Below are 22,449 nucleotides of genomic sequence, written 5' to 3' on the forward strand. Positions count from 1 at the left end.
AGCAGATTTGCAAAATGCAATGAGTCTTTTGATCTCTTGATGCTTCCATGGGTATTAACTGTGCATTCAAGTAAAATGAAATCCTTGATGACTTCCAGCTTTTCTCTATCATGATGTTGCTTACTGGCTCAGTTGTGAGGATTTTTGTTTTCTTTATATTGAGGTGTAATCAATACTGAACTCTGTGGTCTTTGATCTCTAGTAAGTGATTCAAGTCCTCTTCACTTTCAGCAAGCAAGGTTGTGTCATCTGCATAACGCGTCGCAGGTTGTCTTCCTTCAATCTTGATGCTGCGTTCTTCTTCATATAGCCCAACTTCTCAGATTGTTTGCTCCTCATACAGATTAAGTATGGTGAAAGGATACAATCCTGGCTATACATGCAGTATACCTTTGTTCTGTTCCTCATGAGCACAGTTAAGTATTCTGGGGATCCCATCCTTTGCAATGCTATCCATAATTTGTTATCATCCACACAGTAGAATGTCTTTGCACAGTCAATAAAACACAGGTAAAACTCTTTATGGTATTCTCTGCTTTCAGCCAGGACCCATCTGACATCAGCAACGATATCCTTGGTCCCACGTTCTTTTCTGAATCTGGATTGAATTTCTGGCACTTCTCTGTCAAGATACTGCTGCAGCCACTTTTGAATGATCTTCAGCAAAATTTTGCTAGTGTGTGACATTAACGAAATTGTGTGATAATTTCCACATTTCGATGGGTCACCATTCTTGGGAATTGGCACAAATATGGATCTCTCCCAGTTACTTGTCCAGGTAGCTGTCTTCCAAATTTCTTGGCATAGATGCGTGAGCACTTCCAGCAATGTATCCATTTGTTGAAACATCTCAATTGATATTCCATCAATTCCTGGAGCCTTGTTTTTTGCCAATGCCTTCAGTGCAGCCTGGATTTCTTCCTTCAGTACAATGGGTTCTTGATCATATGCTACCTCCTGATGTGGTTGAACTTCAACTAATTTTTTTGGTATAGTGACTTTATGTATTCCTCCCATCTTCCAGGTTTTTGCACATGTCATCATAATACTTTACTTTTTGTTCTGGAGCTGCCCTTTGAAATCTTCTGTCCAACTTTTCTACTTCATCATTTCTTCTTTTTGCTTTAGCAGCTTGATGTTCAACAGCAAGTTTTAGAGTCTCTTCTGACATCCATTTTGGTCTTTTCTTTCTTTTTAATGACCTCTTGCTTTCTTCATGTATAATGTCCTTGATGTCATTCTACAACTCATCTGGTCTTTGGTCATTAGTGTGCAATGCATAAAATCTACTCTTGAGATTGTCTCTAAATTCAGGTGGGATATACTCAAGGTCATACTTTGGCTCTCGTGGACTTGTTATAATTTGCTTCAGTTTCAACTGGAACTCACATATGAGCAATTGATGGTCTGTTCAGCAGTTGGCCCCTGGCCTTGTTCTGACTGATGATATTGAGCTTTTCCATTGTCTCTTTCCACAGATGTAGTCAACTTGATTCCTGTATATTCCATCTGGGAAGGTCCATGTGTTTCCAGTTGTTTCTTCTCACTTTGAGTTGTGCCACATCAGCAAATGAAGGTCCTGAAAGTTTGATTCCATCCATGTCATTAAGACCAACTCTACTCCTTCCAACCTAAGGGGCTCATCTTCCGGCACTATATCAGACAATGTTCCACTGCTATTCATAAGGTTTTCACTGGTTAATTCTTTTTAGAACTAGACTGCCGGGACCTTCATCCTAGTCTGGCTTAGTCTGGAAGCTCAGCTGAAACCTGTCTGCCACTGGTGACCCTGCTGGTTTTTGAACACTGGTGGCATAGATCCCAATATCACAGCAACATTGAAGCCCCCACAATACGACAAACTGACAGATGCGTGAGGGATGTGTGTGCATATATATATATATATATATATATATATATATATACACATATATTTCTTGTTGTTGTTGTTGTTAGGTGCCACCAAGTTGGTTCTGACTCACAGTGACCCTGTGTACCACAGAACAAAACACTGCCCAGTCCTGAGCCATTCTTAAAATCGTCGTTATTCCCAAGGCTCTTGTTCTAGCCTCTGTGTCAATCCATCTCATTGAGGGTCTTCCTTCTCCGCTGACTCTGTACTTTACCAAGCATGATGTACTTCTCCAGGGACTGATCCTTCCTGACAACATGTCCAAAAATGTAAGATGCAGTCTCGACAACCTTGCTTCTAAAGAGCATTCTGGATGTACTTCTTCCAGGACAGATTTGTCTGTTCTTTTGGCAGTCTATGGTATATTCAATATTCTTCTTCAACACCATAATTCAAAGGCGTCGATTCTTCTTCGGTCTTCCTTATTCATTGTCCAGCTTTCACATGCATATGATGTGACTGAAAATACCATGGCTTGGGTCAGGCACACCTTAGTGTTCAAGGTGACATCTCTGCCTTTCAACACTTTAAAGAGGTCCTATGCAGCAGATTTGCCCAATGCAGTGTGTCTTTTGATTTCTTGACCACTGTTTCCATGGGTGTTGATTGTGGGTCCAAGTAAAATGAAATCCTTGACAACGTCAATCTTTTCTCCATTTATCATGATCTGGGTTATTGGTCCAGTTGTGAGGATTTTTGTTTTCTTTATGTTGAGATGTAGTCCATACTGAAGGCTGTGGTCTTTGTTCTTCATCAGTAAGTGCTTCAAGTCCTCTTCATTTTCGGCAAGCAAGGTTGTGTCATCTGCATAATGCAGGTTGTTAATGAGTCTTCCTCCATCCTGATGCCCTTTTCTTCTTCATATAGTCCAGCCTCTCAGATTATTTGCTCAGCATACAGATTAAATAGGTATGGTGAAAGGATACAACCCTGACGCACACTTTTCCTGACTTTAAACCATTCAGTATCCCCCTTTTCTGTTGGAAGAACTACCTTTCGATCTATGTATAGGTTCCTCGTGGGCACAATTGGTTTCTGTATATTTACCTATTCATGTCATTTCATAAAAGTGAGAACTTGTGATATTTTGTGTGTGTGTGTCTGATTGACTTATTTCACTAAACATAATGTTAAAATGTTTCAGGAATTTATATTTCTTAATTGCTGAGTAGTATACTATTGTATGTATGGCAAACATTTTACTTTTTAATTTATTTGTTGATGGGCACTTAGATTGTTTCCATTTTATAGTTATGGTGAATAGTGCTACAATGAACATAGGTGTGCACATGTCTGTTCATGTCACTTCTATTAGGTCCCTAAGGCATATACCCAGAAGTGGAATTGCTGGGTCACATGGCAACTTTACACCTAGTGTTTCAAGAGACCATCAGACTGTTTTCCACAACAGCTCAGTGGATTGTCTTTTAAATCTCTTGATAGTGACATTTGATGCACAAAAGATTTAAATTTGATAAAGTACTTCATCCATTTTATTTTCTTCTGTTACTTGTGCTTCTGGTGTCTTAGCTAAGAATCCGTCAACAAGTCCAAGGTCATGAAGATTTAGCATTATGTTTTCTTCTAAGAACTTTATAGTTTTGGGGGGAAGCCTTAAGTCTTCACTACTGAGTGTCATGTTAGCTCTGATGTTATTATAAATGCTTTTATCAGGTTGAAGAAGTTTCCTTCTACTCCTAGTTTTTTGAGTGTTTTTTATCATAAAAAGTTGTGGAATTTTGTCCAGTGCTTTTTTCTGCATCTATTGAGATGATGATGTGTGCTTTTTTCCATTTATTCTGTTAATGTGATGTATTACATTGATTTATTTTTGTATATTAAATGATACTTGCACTACTGGGATAAATCTCTCCTTCCAAAATGAAGTAAATTAATAGCTGAAAGAGTTTATTGTAGGTAGATTTTTACTACCAGAAGAATAAATAAAATTCTTCAGCCTTAAATGGCTATGCACTAGGTGGTGATGCAGGTATACTCAATTATACAATAATAAAAGAAGTAAGAAGAAGGTAAATTACATGTATGTTGTTGTTAGGTGCCGTCGAGTTGGTTCCAAATCACAGAGACCCTTCGTACAACAGAACAAAACACTGCCCTGTTCTATGCCATCCTCACAATTGTTCCTATGCTTGAGCCCACCTCCATCATTCCAGCCACTGTGTCAATCCATCTCGTTGAGGGTCTTCCTCTTTTTTGCTGACCCTTTTACTTTACCAAGCACGATGTTTTTATACAGGGACTGGTCCCTCCTGATAACACACCCAAAGTACGTGAGACCAAGTCTCGCTATCCTTGCTTCTAAGGAGCATTCTGGATGTACTTCTGCCAAGACGTATTTGCTTGTTCTTCTGGCAGTCCGTGGTATCTTCAATATTCTTCACCAACACCATAATTGAAAGCATCAGTTCTTCTTCATTCTTCCTTATTTTGCACACATATGAGATGATTGAAAATACTATGGCTTGGGTTAGGCACACCTTAGTCCACAAAGTGACATCTTTGCTTTTAAACACTTTGAAGGGGTCTTTTGCAGCATATTTGTCCAATGCAATACGTCATTTGATTTCTTGAGTGCTGCTTACATGGGCATTGATTATGGATCCAGGTAAAATGAAATCCTTGAAAACTTCAATATTTTCTCTGTTTATCATAATATTGCTTGTTGGCCCAGTTGTGAGGATTTTTGTTTTCCTTCTGTTGAGGCATAATCCATACTGAACACTGTGGTCTTTGATCTTCATCAGTGCTTCAAGTACTCTTCACTTTCAGCAAGCAAGGTTGTGTCTTCTGCATATCACAGGTTGTTAATGAGTCTCCCTCCAATCCTGATGCCACGTTCTTCTTCATATAGTCCAGGCTTTCAAATTATTTGCTCAGCATACAGATTAAATAAACATGGTGAAACGATACAACCCTGACACACACCTTTCTTAACTTTAAATCACGCTTTATCCCTTTGTTCTGATGGAACAACTCCCTCTTGGTCTAAGTACAGGTTCCTCATGAACACAATTAAGTGTTGTGGAATTCCCATTCTTAGCAGTGTTATAACCCACACAATCGAATGCCTTCGTATAGTCAATCACACACAGGTAAACACCTTTCTAGTATTCTCTGCTTTCAGCCAGGATCCACCTGACACCAGCAATGATATCCTGGTTCCACATCCTCTTCTGAATCTGGCTTGAATTTCCGGCAGTTCCCTGTGGATACACTGCTGCAGCCACTTTTTAATGATTTTCAGCAAAATTTTACGTGTGTGATATTAATGATATTGTTCAACAATTCTGCATTCTGTTGGATCACATTTCTTTGGAATGGGTACAAATACAGATCTCTTTCCGTTGGTTGGCCAAATTTCTTGGCATAGACGAGTGAGCACTTCCAGAAAATGAATGCAGCACTGAAAGGAGCATTATTAACAGTGGCCAGATGGGTAAACAACTGAAATATGTGTCAGTTGATCAATGGATTAACATAATGTGGTATATTTACACAATGGAATATCATTCAGCCCTATAAAAGATTGAAGCACTAATACATGCCACGACATGGATGAACCTTGAAAAGTTTATGCCAAGTGAAAGAAGCCAGACGGAGAAGGCCATATGTTGTGTGATTGCATTTATATGAAATGACCAGAATAGTCCAATTCATAGAAATAGAAAGCATGTTATTGGTAGCCAGAGGCTGGGGAATGGGGGAAATGGAGAATGACCACATAAAGGGTACAGGTTTTCCCAAACTAGATCACAATGGTAGTTTTACAACATTTTTAAATAAATCCTACTGAATGGTACACTTTAAAGTGGTCTAAATGGTACATTTTATGTTATGTGTATTTTACCATAATAATAAAACACAAAGCAGAAAAAAAGGTAGATCTCACCTAATATTCCTTACCCAAAACCCAGTGCCATCGAGTCGATTCCGAATCATAGCTACCCTATAGGACAGGTTAGAACTGCCCCATTTCTATTCCTTAAAAATTTGTATTTTAGAGCTCATAGGAATTACTGGTGGTAGGGTTAGTCCTATAAAAGTTAACCTTTCTGTTATTGGAACTGTGACATTAAAATCTGTCTCTGGTATCCTTTGTGTGTGACTAGATTGTAAGTCATAATTCCTTTTCTTGTGTGGCCATATTTTTTGGTTCTCAGGAGATTCTTTAACTGAGGAGCTCTTATAACAGTTCCGAGTTATGGATGATGCTTTCTCGGGCTCACTCCTTATGACTACTCTTCATTCACACCCTAGATTATGGAGCAATATCTGTTCTTTGGGCCCACCAACCACGCAGTCAGACCTTCTGAGCATAATCCATCTCAAGACTCAAGTTCTCTTTGCTTCCAGGTAATTCTGTACCTTTGTGTAATATTGGTGGAAGTCAAGGTTACTCTGAACACAGCCTTCATGCCTCTATTCTGTAGCCATAGGATTATTAAGCCTAAATTCTCCTAACTTTATCTTTTTTCAAGCATAAGTTTTTTGCCCTACCTTATATAACTTGGTGATAGGTGCTTTCTGTTGGCAGATTCATTTTTATGACCATTTTACTGTAGCTTGGAATGCTGTCTTCCATATTAGTAGCATGTGAGGCCACCTGACCTCTTATCTTTTATGTCATTGCCAAAACTCTGAATCCATAGAAAAAGTCATATTTAACACCCTGTTATTTTAATAAAAATCTCCCTTTCATGTCTCTTTTCTCCTCATATTTTGTTTCCTTTTTATTATGTATATGCTCAGTTTCACTTATCTTCAAAATAGTCACTCTGCTTAGCAAGCAAAGGAACTTCTTTAAGAACCACTTTTAAAAAAAAATTTATTGTGCTTTAAGTGATAGTTTACAAATCAAGTCAGTCTCTCATACAAAAACTTATATACACCTTGCTATATACTCCACCAGGCGCTCCTTGGAATATACTCCTAGTTTCTCTCCCCCTAATGAGACAGCACACTCCTTCCCTCCACTCTCTATTTTCTTGTCCATTTGGCCAGCTTCTGACCTCATCTGCCATCTCATGTCTCCTCCAGACGAGAGCTGACCACATAGTCTCATGTGTCTATTTGATCCAAGAAGCTCACTGTTCACAAGTATCGTTTCCTATCCCGTAGTCCAGTCCAATCCCTGTCTGAAGAGGTCACTTTGGGAACAGCTCCTGTCTTGGGCTAACAGAAGGTCTGGGGACCATGGCCTCTGGGGTCCTTCTAGTATCAGTCAGACCATTAAGTTTAATCTTTTTACTAGAATTTGGGGTCTGCATCCCACTGCTCTCCTGCGCCTTCAGGGGTTCTCTGTTATTTCCCTATTAGAGCAGTCATTGGTTGCTGCCAGGCACCATCTAGCTATTCTGGTCTCAGGCTAATGTAGTCTCTGATTTACATGGCCCTTTCTGTTTCTTGGGCTCATAATTACCTTGTGTCTTTGTTGTTCTTAATTTTCCTTAGCTCCAGGTTGTTTGAGACCAATTGATGCATCTTAGATGGCCACTTGCTAGTGTTTAAGACCCCAGATGCCATTCTCCAAAGTGGGATGCAGAATGAAGAACCACCTTTCTTAATAACAAAAATATTGTAAATAACAACTTTCCCCTTAAATATTTTTTCTCTATCAATTGTTCTACATTGTTTTTTTAAATTTTATTTTATTATTTTGTTGTTGCTGAGAATATACACAGCAGAACATACACCAATTCAACAATTTCTACATGTACAATTCAGTGACATTGATTACATTCTTCAAGTTACGCAAACATTCTCGCTCTCCTTTTCTGAATTGCTCCTCCCCCATTAACAAAAACTCACTGCCCCGTAATTTTCCTATCTAATTTTTCAAGTTGTTGTTGTCAGTTTGGTCCCATATAGATTGTTCTTAAGAGAGTACTATGCTCAAGGCAGACAACCTTTACTAATTAAGCTAAATTATTGTTTGAACTGAAGAAGATTTCAGGGAATATTTTTGGTTTAAGGTTATCTCAAGGCAGTTATTTTGGGGATTCATCCAGCCTCAGTGGCTCCAGAAATTCTTGATTCCATGAGAATGTGAAATCTGTTACTCGTTTCCACCCTGTAGATCAGGATTCTTCTATAGAAACTTTGATCAAAACATTCAGTAATGATAGCTGGGCACTGTCTAGTTTTTCTGGTATCATGGTAAACAAGCAGTTGTTCATGGAAGCAAGTAGCCGCACATTCCATTTCTTCCTCCTGTTCCTGACTCTCCCTTCTCTGTTGCTCCCAGAAAATAGAGACCAATTGTTGTGCCTTGGATGGCCTCTTGCAAGCTTTTAAGACTCCAGGCACTGCACAACAAATTAGGAGGTAGAACAAAAGCCCTAACACAATATTAGGCCAATTAACTGGGATGTCCCATAAAACCGTGACCCTAAACCTTACATCTCAACATAAAGAAAATAAAAATTCTCACAAGTGGACCAATAAGCAACATCATGATAAATGGGGAAAAGATTGAAGTTGCCAAGGATTTCATTTTACTTGGATCCACAAACAACACCCATGGAAGCAGCAGTCAAGAAATCAAGTGATGTATCGCATCAGGCAAATCAAGGGTTAAAAGACAAAGATGTCACCTTGAAGACTAAGGTGTACCTGACCCAAGCCATTGTGTTTTCAATTGCCTCCTATGCATGTGAAAGATGGACAATGAATAAGGAAGACAGAAGAAGAATTGACGCCTTTGAATTGTGGTACTAGAGAAGAATATTGAATATGCTATGGACTTCCAAAAGAACGAATAAATCTGTCCCGGAAGAAGTACAACCAGAATACTCCTTAGAAGCAAGAATGGTGAGACTGTATCTCACATACTTTGGACATGTTATCAGGAGGGATCAGTCCCTGGATAAAGACATCATGTTTGGTAGAGAGTCAGCAAAAAAGGGGAAGACCCTCAATGAGATGGATTGACACAGCACTGCAACAATGGACTCAAGCATAACAACAAATGTGAGGATGGTGCAGGACCGGGCAGTGTTTCCTTCTGTTGAACGTGGGGTTGCTATGAGTTGGAACTGACCCCATGGCACCTAACAACAACAACAAACCTTCAAACCAAACAATCAAATCCCACAAGGTATTTGGTTGTACATAAGCAGCTACTCTTGTTTTTTGTCATTGTTGTAAATATATCTATCACACAGCTTTTGCCAATTCAATTTTTTACAGGCATACGCCTTATTGACGCCAACTACTTTAATAGTTATGCAAGCTTTACTCAGTCCTCCACAAGCAATAACCCTCCTCCACTGTCTCCCTCCCTCCCATCCCTGGTAACCACTAAGAAACTTTGGTCTCTGTACGTTTGCCTGTATTTGTCTTTTTATATAAGTGAAGTTATAAACAGTATTTGTTCTTTTGTAACTTATTTTACTCAGCATAATGTCTTCAAGCTCCATACATGTTGTAGCATGTATCAAGACTTCATTTCTCTTTCTGGTGGAGTAGTATTTCCTTGTACGTATATGTACCACATTTTGTTTATCCATTCATCCACTGATGGACATTTAGGTTGTTTTCACCCTTGGCGATTGTAAATAATGCTGCAATGAACATTGTTGCACATAAGATGCTGTTTTCAAGTCCCTTGGTCGTATTCTTAGCTATACTAGGTCATATGGTAGTTCTGGAAACCCTGGTGGCATAGCGGTTAACAGCTATGGTAGCTAACCATAAGTCAGCAGTTCAAATCCACGAGGCACTCCTGGGAAACTGTATGGGGCAGTTCTACTCCATCCTATATGGTCGCTATGAGTAGGAATCGACTTGATGGTAACGGGACTTTTTTTTTTTGATGCTAGTTCTACTTTTCATTTTTTGAGGAACTGTCACACAGTTTTCCACAATGGCTTTACCATTTTCCCTTCCCACCAGCAACAGAATACAACCAGAGTGTCCTTAGAAGCAAGGATGACGAGGCTAAGTCTCACATACTTTGGGCATGTTATCAGGAGGGATCAGGTCCTGCAGAAGGACATCATGTTGGTAAAGTAGAGAGCCAGCAAAAAAGAGGAAGACTTTCAATGAGATGGGTTGACACAACACTGCAACAATGGGCTCAAGCATAACAACAAATGTGAGGATGGCTCTGATCCAGGCAGTGTTTCATTCTGTTGTATATAGGGTTGCTATGAGTCGGAACTGACTTGATGGCACCTAAGAACAACAACAACAAGCAGCAATGGATAAGGGTTCCCATTTCCCCACATTGTCATCAACATTTGTTGTTTTCTGTTTGTTTGATTTTTGTTTTTACTTTAGCTATCCTAGTGAGTGAAATGGTTTCTCATTGTGGTTTTGATTTGCATCTCTCTGATTGCTAATGACATTGAGCATTTTTTCATGTGTTTCGTGGCCATTTGGATATCCTCTTTGGTGAAATGTCTATTCAAGTCTTTTGTCGAATTTTTATTGGATTATATGTCTTTTTGTTGTTAAGATGTCAAAATTTTTTATATATATATTTTGTTGTCGTTACTAGTTTCTTAACAGATATATGGTTTCTGAAGGTATTTTCCTGGTCAGTAGCTTGTCTTTGCACTTTTTTGGTAAAGTCTTTTGATGAATGAAAGTTTTTAATTTCTATGAGGTCTTATTTGTTTATCTTATCTTTTGCTGCTTGTGTTTCTGTTATTATATTAGCATTATTTTTTAATTACTAGAAAAAATTTTCTGTGAAAAGTACCACTAAGAAGGCTGTTGCTTTAGGAACTCCTTTAGAAATGCCATTTCTCTGATATTTGCCTGTGTGCCTTTTGTAAATACTCCCCTTTACTGATAAAGAAAAGAAAATTGACAGACTTATTATGTGTACTATAAGATTACTGTAGCTTTTTTTTGTAAACTGTTACAATTCCAAGGGCAAAGTTCATTTTCAATATTCTGAAGTGTTTGTCTCTTACCTGTCCTAATATCATCTCATATCAAATTGTTGTAAAAAGCTCCTGAAACACAACTATTTGCTTTTTGCTTTGGATAAAGAGTCAGGGTGAGAATTGACAGTGTGATTATTTCATGTTGAATGGAAAGCTCACTACCACAGTCAACGCGGAGCACTCTGTTATTCCCAGTAAATGTCATTATCCGAGCGAAATTATGTCACTGATGAAGTTTGCATAAGAACCAGATGTTGTCTTGGAATTCTTTGGAACAATTATTTTTTTAACACTAAAAGAAGCAGCAGGATTTCTTTAATTCAACTTTGTTTCTTTGTACAAAATCATCATAGTCAACCCAATGATCTGCTTTGCTTTTACTTTTCCTGTGCTTCTTTGTGCCTCCTGAATAAACTGTTAATTTGGTTAAAAAAAGAGATAAGTCTGCAAAACGATTAATAGAATATTCTAGACAAAGCTATAACATTAGATATCGTATACGACACATTCTCACATTTAATGGAAATGGTAAAATTTCTGAAGGTTGGATAGCAAATTTGTCTTTCACCAGATACACACTCAGGGCAAGAAAAAGAAGGAAATAAAAAGCTAAAGCAATTTCACAAGTTCAAGTGACTGAGAGTGCCTTAGGCATTTTGCCGGCCTTTAAATATACTGTCAGTCTAATAAATCTTTAAGTACCATGACTAGACTGTATAATAGGCTTTAGTTTTATTTGGAGATTTTCTCAGATTCTTCCCACCATCCTTGAATTGCTATATAACACATCTGCAACGTGAAAAACAACAATACATTTCAGAACATCATGGAGAATCGATATTGTTTAACCTGGAGGATTTGAGATAATCTTATCTGATGGTTCCAAATCACAGGCACACATCAATATTATCTGGGGATCTTTTAAAATATAGATGCCTGTACCCAGCCTTGGTGATTATTATTTATTTTGTACAGAGTGGCGGGAAGGGGTTAGGTGAGGATACCACTGCTTAAGTGCAAACGTTTTATTTGTTTTAGAGATGATGAAACAGACTTTTGAGGGGAGGTTACATATCAAAGGGCACTTCAGTGAGCAGCAGTGCTGACTCCTGACTGTGATGCCTAAGTCTGTTTTTCTCAATCATTCTGAATCCATGTCCTTTTCTGAAAATCATTAGCAAGTAAAACCATCATTTGGTAATATTTGACATTTCAACATAAATTCTGTGAAGAGAAATTAACCAGTATGAGAGTAATTTGAGAGAAAAATATTTTGATATTTAAAGAAATATATTTTTCCTTTGGAAATATAAGATGAATGTCCTTTAGGATGTTTTCTTGCCACAAGATTTGCTATCCTTGACATTGTGGAAGGTTACTTTCGAGATAAAACCTGATGCTGCACATTTCTCTCCCCTCCCTCTATTCCCCCCCCCCGCCCCGCTCCACTCCCTTTCTCCTAACAAAGTACAGAGAGTGAGGTAATTATACTTCCCACTGTATGGTACATATTCACCATTGGTCCATTCAAAGCCTTTTCTTCTTGTTTGTTTAAGTATTCATTCACTTTTATCCTCACACATAATTCTTACTGTTCCCCATAGGCAACCACAGGTTAAATCGGATGTTTTATTTGAATGTGTTCAGCACTTTTTCATCTTTGTATATGCGGTCTAGAAGTCCTTCAATTTGAATTAGTCAACTTTATCAATTTTTTTGCCTTATATAGTTGTATTTAAGAAGACTTTCCCCATTCCTAGGACAGAAAGATATTCTTTAAAATATTTTTTTATTAAATACATAGTTCAATTTTGATATTAAGATCTTTAATACATGGACCTTTGTATTAGGTGATGTCTTAGTTATCTGGTGCTGCTATAACAGAAGTACCACAAGTGGATGGCTTTAACAAAAAGAAAATTATTCTCTCACAGTCTAGGAGGCTAGACATCTTAATTCAGGACACCAGCTCTGGAGGAAAGCTTTCTCTGTCAGCTCGGGGGGGAAGGTCCTTGTCATCAATCTTTCCCTGGTTTAGAAGCTTCTCAGTAAGGTCCAAAAGACACACTCAGCTCCTGGCACTTTTTTCTTGGTGGCATGAGGTCCCACTCCTCTCTGCTCACTTCTCTCTTTTATATCTCAAAAGAGATTAACTCAAGATACAACCTAATCCTGTAGATTAGGTCCTGCCTCATTAACATTACTTTCTCTGATTTTGTCTCATTAACATTGTAGAGGTTGGGATTTACAACCTGGAGGATAATCACATCAGATCACCAAATGGTGGACAACCACACAATACTGGGAATCATGGCCTAGCCAAGTTGATACACATTTTGGGGGGACACAGTTCAATCCATAACAGATGATAAGCAGCCATCCTGTTTATTTCAATTTACTGACCCAGTTTTCCCTACCCTATTTATTAGAAATCCATCTTTTCTTCAATGCTTTATAGTGCTCTATTTATCTTATATTAAGTTTACATACTAACACTATGTTAGTCTGCCTCAGAATGCTCATTTCGTCTTCACTGGTCTTTTTTTCCCCCCTTTGACAAGTGCCACATAGGTTTTATATTAGTAAGGCTTTGGAATATGTATTGATATCTGGTGGGGTAAATCTTCTTCCATTATTCCTAATTTTTAAGATTGAGATTAAGATCTTTATTCCTCCACATAAAGTTTTTTCTTAAGTCTAGCATATTCCTCAAAAAACTAAATACATGAAATTGAGTTTTTGAAGAGGATTTTCTTGAGTATATAGATCAATTTGTAGATATTTGTCACCTTTATAATACTAAGCCATCCCATCTAAGATCATGGAAGGCCTCTTTTTTTTTTTTTCAATTTAGATCATCTTCTATGTCCGTCACTATTGTGTTGAAATTTTCATCAGAGAAGGCTTTTATATTCTTGTTTAATTCCTGGATGCTGTATTGTTTTTGTTGCTATTGTAAGTGGTATTTTATTTTAATATATGTTCTGATAGCTTATTTTTGGTTTTAAAATGCAATTGATATTTTAGGTTGCTCTTAAAATTGACAATATGTTTTTTTCCTATCCTTATTAGTTCTAACAGTTCCTTCATGATTGATTCCGTTCTTTCCAGATTTGTTTCCACAATGCACAAACACTTCTTTCCTCAAAGGAGATGATGGTTTGCTTATCATCCTTTAATCTTTTTTCTTCCAAGAGCAGAAATTTATATTTGTAGAGATTTTATTTATTAATTCCTCAAATACTTTTCTTGAACAGTTATTATGCTTGAGAAACTATGAAGAGCATACAATGGTGAACATGACCAAGCTTGTGGCTGCCCTAATGCATACAGCTCAGAGTGGGAGATAATCAGGGGAGCAATTATAATAAAGTAGGTTTTGCTATCATAAGAGAAGTAAGGGTGCTGGTACAAGAGCACATTACAAGGGCAAGGACCCCGGTTTACATAATCTGGGAAGGATTCCTGAAGGAAGCAATGTTTCCGCGAATATGTGAAAGATGAATAATTATTATCCGGCCAAAAAGGGAGGGAAAGCGTGTTCCATGAAGTATAAAATTTCCAGGGCAAAAGCAATCATGGAATTCATAATAAAAAAGAATTTTAAAAGGAAGCTTTTGGCTGCTAACCAAAAAGCTGGCAGTTTGAATCCACCAGCTGCTCCTGGAAACCCTATGGGGCAGTTCTATTCTGTCCTATAGGGTTGCTATGAATTGGAATCAACTCAACTGCAATGAGTTTGAATTTTTTGGAATGCAGGTTGGGAAGGAATAGTTGCACAAGATGAAGCTGATGTGACAAGCAGGGGCCAGATTGTGAAGGGCCTAGTAAAGATTTTTCCCTTGAGGAAAATGCAGAACTACTGAAACACTTTTGGCAAATAACTGATATGTTTAGAATTATAATTTAGTATTTGAATTATTCCCGCTTGGAGATAAAGTATATAATGTGAGTTTGTAGCAACTCATCTTCAGCAATTTCTCAAAATAAGAATGTAAGTATCATGGTGTTTTGCCTAGGCATATATAACAGAATGATTAAATAATAAAGTTATTATATTATGTAACAAAGTGAATGGATACAGGCTGTTTCTAAGAAAAAAAATGGGTTAGTCAATTCAGCAGCTTAACAACTTCAGAGTTCTATGCTAGTTTTTTTTTTTTTTTTTTTTTTTACAGTTTTCTTGTTTTTAATCTTACAAGATGGCTAAAGGTCACACAACATTTTCCAAAGACAGAGAGAACAATTTCTCTTCACAAATATCTTTTCTATCAGAGAATAAAATCATTTGAGAAGCTTCCATTGAAAATTCTCCTTTTCTCATTGGCTAGTGTTGAGTCACATCCCCATTCACAGAATGACCAATCATGGAAGAACAATGATTATCTTAGACTAATCAAACTTCAACCCCTGAGGTGAAGGAGAAAAGGAGGTCACCTTCCCTGAGCATAAAATCAGCAATGAAGAAAGAAAGTAGGTAGACAACCAACAGTGTCTGCTGCACTGTACTATGGCATAAAAGACCTTAAGTAGTCTGGTAAATGTCTGTTGTTCTTTCCTCATCTTCCTCACCCATTACACACCATCTGGTGCAAATGGTGTGTATTCATCCACTAACCAAAAGATTCGTGGTTTGAGCCCCTCCAGAGGTGCCGCAGAAGAAATGCCTGGAGATTTCCTTCCTTAAAGATTATAGCAAGAAAACCCTATGGAGCAGTTCTACTCTGTAACACATGGGGCCACCGTGGGTTGGAATTGACTCAATGGCAGCAGGTTTGGTTCATTTTTTTGGTATACCGGCTTTTGTCCATGTTCTACTTCAGGGTCTTTGCACTTGCTACTTCCTTTGTCTAGGATAAGGAGGAAAATGTTTTGGGGTAAGTAACCTACAATGTTTGCCAACATCTCAAGTTTGTTATCATCCAAACAAATTATCTATGTTAGGAATGGAAAACTCAAGGGGGAGGGTGTGGGAGCTTTGTCATGCCCTTCATGAAGCTTCTTCTCACTCTAATAATCTTGTTTACACTCTCCTGCTTCTCACCTAATATATTGGTAGATTGCTTCATATCTCTCAATATTTTCAAATACAGTGCCTCATTTGATTCTTACATAAGATTCATAAGGTAGGCAGAGGAGGCCTGAGAGGTCAAGTGACCTATCAAGAGTCATCCAAATAACTCCTGGATCAGAAATTAAACAACTCTGACTACTCAGGCGTTGGTTTAGAAATTCTTTCAATTTATTGTCCACTCATAACTATGATCATATTCTCATTTCTTTCATTTGAGAAACACTGCATTAGCAGGAGGATGAATTAAGTTGGACAGAAATATAAGCCAAATCATGCCTGAGTCTGAGTACTCTGACAGTAGGACGTCTGAGCCCATACTCCAGTTAAGCCATCCATTTGCATAAACCTCGGCAGGAAACTCCGGTATGGCTTTGCACCTGTTCCACGACATCAGCAAACAGAGGCCTTTTAAGACAGCAAACCAGGGTGCGCTGAAATTAGGCTTCAGGAAATGCCTAGCAAGTTTCCAGGATAATGACACTAAGCCCAGATGGTCTGCGTACTGTGTTGCCTGTATTGGATTTGATGACTGTGGATGCCGACATTCAACATCCATTGTAACATCCATGTTCACTATGTAAGTTGCTCCAGCCAAAAAGCACAAAACAATCTTCTTCCAAAGCCTAACTAAAATCAGATATTAAAATGACCATTATCATTTTATACTGAATTATGTACTTTTTGTTTTCCTGATTACCGTCTGAGGCATTATGATACGTTTGCAGGAATAGACCTGAGAAATCATTTTAATTCAAACACACCATCTGCAAGAAACTCATTTTCTTTGTTCAAATGTATGTATTAAAATGTTTGTGCAAGTGTGAGGTGTTTTACACTTTTCATGTAGAAAATGATTTCTGCTGTTTCAGTTTTTCATTTTAATGAAAGCCTGGCTAAAAGGACATTTATGTAGCTATAAGTGAGCTTAGTCAGAAAGATACAATCAATATTCAATGTTTAGATTTTTATGTGCTTACCAACGCAAGCTCTGTGCCCCTCCCTAGCTTTTAAACCCCACTTCCACCTCCACACATACTGTCTACACTGTAATTGAGTCAGAAGATAGCTTACGGTTTCTTTTTACCACTGAAGCAAATGCTTCACATTCTTTATTCTGTTGATTTCCCAAATTCAGTTACAGAAAGATCTATGTTTTAAGGGACAGAGTGTTTAAAATGAAAATATTCAATGAAACGGAATAGAAACAGACCCATCTTTGGGTTCCAGTACTTACTATCTGTTTTATTTTGAGCAAGCTATTAAATTGCTCTAAGTACCAGATTACTCACCTGTACAATGAAGATAGTACTTCTCCCAAAGGGTTTAATGATTGAATGCTTAAAAAGCATTTGGCATTGTGTTGGACACATAGTGAGTCCAGAATAATTATTATTTACCTACTTTACCATAGGAGCCCTGGTGGCTAAGTGGTTACAAGCTAGACTGTTAACCAAAATGTCAGCAGTTCGAATCCACCAGCTACTCCTTTGGAAACCCTATGGGGCAGTTCTTACTATAAAAAGAAAATACAAAATCCTGAAGCCATAAAAGAAAAGGTAAATATTTTTGAGCACATAAACATAAATCTTAGATGGCAAACGGCCCCACCCCACCCATCTGTCCCCCAGAGAATGCATTGCAGATTGGTAGAAAAGTTTTTGGAACGTATTTTCTGAAGATTGTTGTTGTTGTTAGTTCTCATTGAGTTGGCTCCAGCTCATAGTGAACTTACGAATAACAGAAAAAAAAGTTCCTCATTCCTGAGCCATCTTCATGATTGTTGCTATGTTTGAGTTCATTGTTTCAGAATCTGTGTCAATCTACCTTACTGAGGGTCTCCCTAGCCTTCACCAAAACACTTTACCAACCACGATGTCCTTTTCTAATGATTAGCCTTTCCTGATGTCCAAAGTCTCACCATCCTCCCTTCTAGGGAGCGTTCTGGTTGTATTTCTTCCAAGATTGATATGTCTGTTCTTCTAGAAGTCCATTGTATATTCAATATTCTTTGCCAACACCACAATTCAAATGCGTCAGTTTTTCTTCTCAATTCCTTTTTCATTGTCCAGTTTTTGCATGGAAGCCCTGGTGGCGTAATTGTTAAGAACTATGGCTGCTAATACGAGTGATTAGAAAAGACCATGGCTTGAGTCAGGTTCATTTTAGTCAATAAAGTGAAATATTTGTTTTTAAAAATTTAAGGAGGTCTTTTTTTTTCGCAGCAGATTTGCCCAATACAATATAGGTCCTTTGATTTCTTGACTGCTGCTTCCGTGGACGTTGATTGGTGATCCAAGTAGAAGAAAATCATTGACACCTTCAATTTCTTCTTCATTTATCATGGTGTTCATTTTTTCTTTTTTTTTTTTTTTTGATTGGTTCAGTTGTGAGGATTTTTGTTTTCTTCAGGTTCAGATGGAAACCATACTGAAGACTGTAGTCTTTGACCTTCATCCATAAGTACTTCAAGTCCTCTTCATTTTCTGCAAGCAAAGTTGTATCATCAGCATGTTGCAGATTGTTAATGAGTCGTCCTCCAATCCTGATGCCACATTCTTCTTCATATAATTAAGCTTCTCGAATTATTTGTTTGGCATACAGACTGAATAAGATAAAAGAGTAGAACAATTTTGCATACCTTTTCTAATTCTAAACCATGAAATATCCACTTGTTCTGTACAAATGACCACCTCTTGATCCATGTACAGATTCCACATGTGCACAATTAAGTGTTATGGAATTCCCATTCTTCATAATATTATCCATCATTTATTTTGATCCACACAATCAAGTACCTTTGCATATTTGATAAAGCACAGGTAAATATCTTTCTGGTATTCTCTGCCTTCAGCCAAGATCCATCTGACATCAACAATGATATCTCTTGTTCCATGTCCTCCTCAGGATTCGGGCTGAACATCTGGCAGTTCCATGTCAATGTACAGCTACACTCATTTTTTGAGTTATCTTCAGCAAAATCTTGCTGAAAGGTGACATTAATGATATTGCTCAACAATTTCTGCATTTCATTTAATGGCTTTTCTTTAGAATGGGTAAAAATATGAATCTCTTCCAGTGGGTTGGCCAGGTAGCTGTCTTCCAAATTTCTTGACCTAGATTAGTAAGCACTTCCAGCATTCCATCTGTTTGTCAAAGCATCTTAATTGGTGTTCCATCAATTCCTGGAGCTTTGTTTTCACCAATGCTTTCAGTGCAGCTTGGACTTCTTCATTTAATACCAGTGGTTCATGATCATACACTACCTCCTGAAATGTTTAAATGTTGACTGATATTTTCGGTGGAGTGACTATGTATTCCTTCCATTTTCTTTTGATGTTTCCTGCGTCATTCAAATTTTTGTCCATAGAATCCTTCAGTAATTCAACTCGACGCTTGAATTTTTTCTTCAGTTCTTTCAGATTGAGAAATGTTGATCGTGTTATTTCCTTTTAGTTTTCTAACTTTAGGTTTTTGCACATTTCATCATAATATTCTACTGTGTCTTTTCAAACTGCCCTTTAAAATCTTTCCTTTAGCCCTTTTATTTCATCATTTCTTCCATTTGCTTTAGCTATCCTGCACTTAAGAACAATTTTCAGTGTCTTCTGATAGCCATTTTGGTCTTTTCCTGTATTTTAAATGGCCTTTCAGTTTCTTTATGTAGGTTTTCCTATGGTTAATGTCTTAATGCTTTACCATCCCCCCCCCACTTTGACTATCAGTCTTTTTGTGACTTTTTGTCTTTTTGTATAAGCAGCATAGAGTTAGGTCTTGCTTTTCAATCCAGCCTGACACTCTCTGTCTGCTAAGTGTGTTGTTTCATTCATTTCGATTTAGTGTAGTTATTGATATGTTTGGGTTTAAACCTACTACCTTGGTACCCATCATCGTTTCTTTTTCTCAGTGTTTCTTTCCCACCTTCTTTTGGGTTAATTGAATACTTTAGTATTCAATGTTTTTTCTCCTATTGACTTTCCAGCTTTTTTTTTTAATTTCCATTTAATTATTTTTTATAGTTTGCATTTCTCTTCTTATATTTCATGTTTCTTCACACATGTAGTTCACCTTTTTCCTCCGGACACTTTCAGATATTTATCATGGTTATTTTTAAATCTTTCTTTGCTAATTCCAGTACCTGAGTGACTGTGGGTCTTCTACTATTGATCGATTTTTCTCTTCGTTATGGGTTATGTGTTCCTACTTCTTTGCTTTCTTCATTTTTTTTTTATCATATTCCAGGCGTATATATTGCATTCATATACTATAAATATATTTATTTCCAGAAATGGGTGTAGTTCTTCCTCTGTCAGGTAATAGTGTGGTTGTCTGAGTCAATCTAAGCTGTGACTGAGCTCAGACTAGGATTGGATGCACCTTTAATTAACTTCACTTTCCTACAACATTTGAATATTTTTGAGAACTTTCATGACTTTACCTTTGCATAGTGAATAAAACGCAGGAAAACATCTTTCTGGTATTCTCTACTTTCAGCCAAGATTCACCTGACATCAGCAATGATATCCCTCATTCCAGGTCCTCATTTGGATCTGGCTTGAATTTCTAACAGTTCCCTGTTGATGCACTGCTGCAAACATTTTTGAATTATCTTCAGAAAAATTTTACTTGCATGCAAATGAAAGGAACGATAAAGTAAAAGAGCTGAACAGAAGATTTCAAAGGGCAGCTAGAGAAAACAAAGTATTATAATGAAATGTACAAACACCTGGTGTTAGAAAACCAAAGGGAAAGAATATGCTCGGCATTTCTGAAGCTGAAAGAACTGAAGAAAAATATTCAAGCCTCACATTGCAATACTGAAGAATTCTGTCTTAGTTATCTAGTGCTGCTGTAACAGAAATACCACAAGTGGAGGGCTTTAGCAAAGAGAAATTTACTCTCTCACAGTTTAAAAAAAAAAACAAACCCACTGCCATTGAGTTGATTCCAACTCACAGCGACCCTATAGGACAGAGTAGAACTGCCCCATAGAGTTTCCAAGGAGCGCCTAGTAGATTTGAACTGCTGACCTTTTGGTTAGCAGGTGTAGCACTTAATAACTATGTCACTGGCGTTTCCGTGGGAGACTGGAGTTCAAAATTCTGGGCACCAGCTCTAGGAGAAAGCTTTCTGTCTGTGTCAGTTCTAGCGGAAGGTCCTTATCATCTCAGCACAGGAATCCCGGGTCCAAAAGACACACTCTGTTCCTGGTTCTTCTGTCTTGGTGGCATGAGGTTCCTACCCTCTCTGATAGCTTCTCTCTTTTATGTCTCCAAAGAGATTGACTCAAATACACTCTAATCCTGTAGATTGTGTCTTGTCTCATTAACATAACTGTCTCTAATCCTGCCTCATTAACATTATAGAGTTCAGGATTTACAAAACAGAAAAATTACATCAGATCACATAATGGTGGACAACCACACAATACTGGGAATCATGGCTTAGCCAAGTTGACACACATTTTGAGGGGACACAATTCAATCTGTAACAGTTTCTATGGGCAAAAAATTGAACAATGCAGGAAGCATCAAAAGAAGATGAAAGGAACACACAGAATCACAGTACCAAAAAGAGTTGGTCACTGTTCAACCATTTCAGGGAGTAGAGTAAGATAAAGAACTGATGGCACTGAAGGAAGAATTTCAAGCTGTATTGAGAGCATTGGTGAAAAGCAAGGCTCCAGGAATTGACAGATTACCAATTGAGATGTTTCAACAAACAAATACACCACTGGGAGTTCTCACTTGTTTATGCCAAGAAATTTGCGAGACAGCTACCTGGAAGAGATCCGTATTCATGCCCATTCCCAAGAAAGGTGATTCAACAGAGTGTGGAAACTTTCCAAGAATATTAAATTACTTAATACATAGAAAACTCTTAGAAGAGTACCTGGCAAATTTTAAGTGCTCTGTAAGCGTGAAGTAGCTTCCCAGACCTGCTATTATTTGCAAATCAGAACTCCTGTGTCTTTCTTCTAAAACTCATCTTTTTCCTCTACATTTCCTTCTCTTCATGTTTTTGCTCTATGTGACATTTTTCCATTTAATCATCCAGACCATTCAATAATATTTCAGCAGAGATTGCTTATTCAATTTCAAAAATCAAGAATCCTCGTCCTACTTGTTGTTCCACAAAGTCTATTATGTGTTCTAAATGTATTTTCTTGGAGTCGTCGTCATCTTCTTACCTTTCCTTTCTTTATTTTCTTCTCCTTTCCCTTTGTCTGTCTTTCTGTTTTCCTTCCTTCCTCCCTTACTTTCTCTTCTTCCCTTCTTCCTCTTCTTCTTCATCCTCTTTTTTTTATCACCTCCATTGGTTCTATTTTAATGGGTGCTAATTTTTCTAGATATTTAGATTGAATTTTGTCTTCAATGCCACTGAGTCCTTTTAACTGAGTTTTATTTTCCTCGATATCCTCATGATTTTGAGCTTCCACTTTAACTATACATGTCAAGTGATTTTAATTCCTTGGCATGCAGTATACCAGCAAGTTTTGGCTGTCCCTGAAGTGTGTGCTGATTTTTTCCCCTCTGCTAAAGTGAGTGGAG

Source organism: Loxodonta africana, chromosome X (genome assembly GCF_030014295.1).
Source record: "Loxodonta africana isolate mLoxAfr1 chromosome X, mLoxAfr1.hap2, whole genome shotgun sequence".
NCBI classification, from domain to species: domain Eukaryota; kingdom Metazoa; phylum Chordata; class Mammalia; order Proboscidea; family Elephantidae; genus Loxodonta; species Loxodonta africana.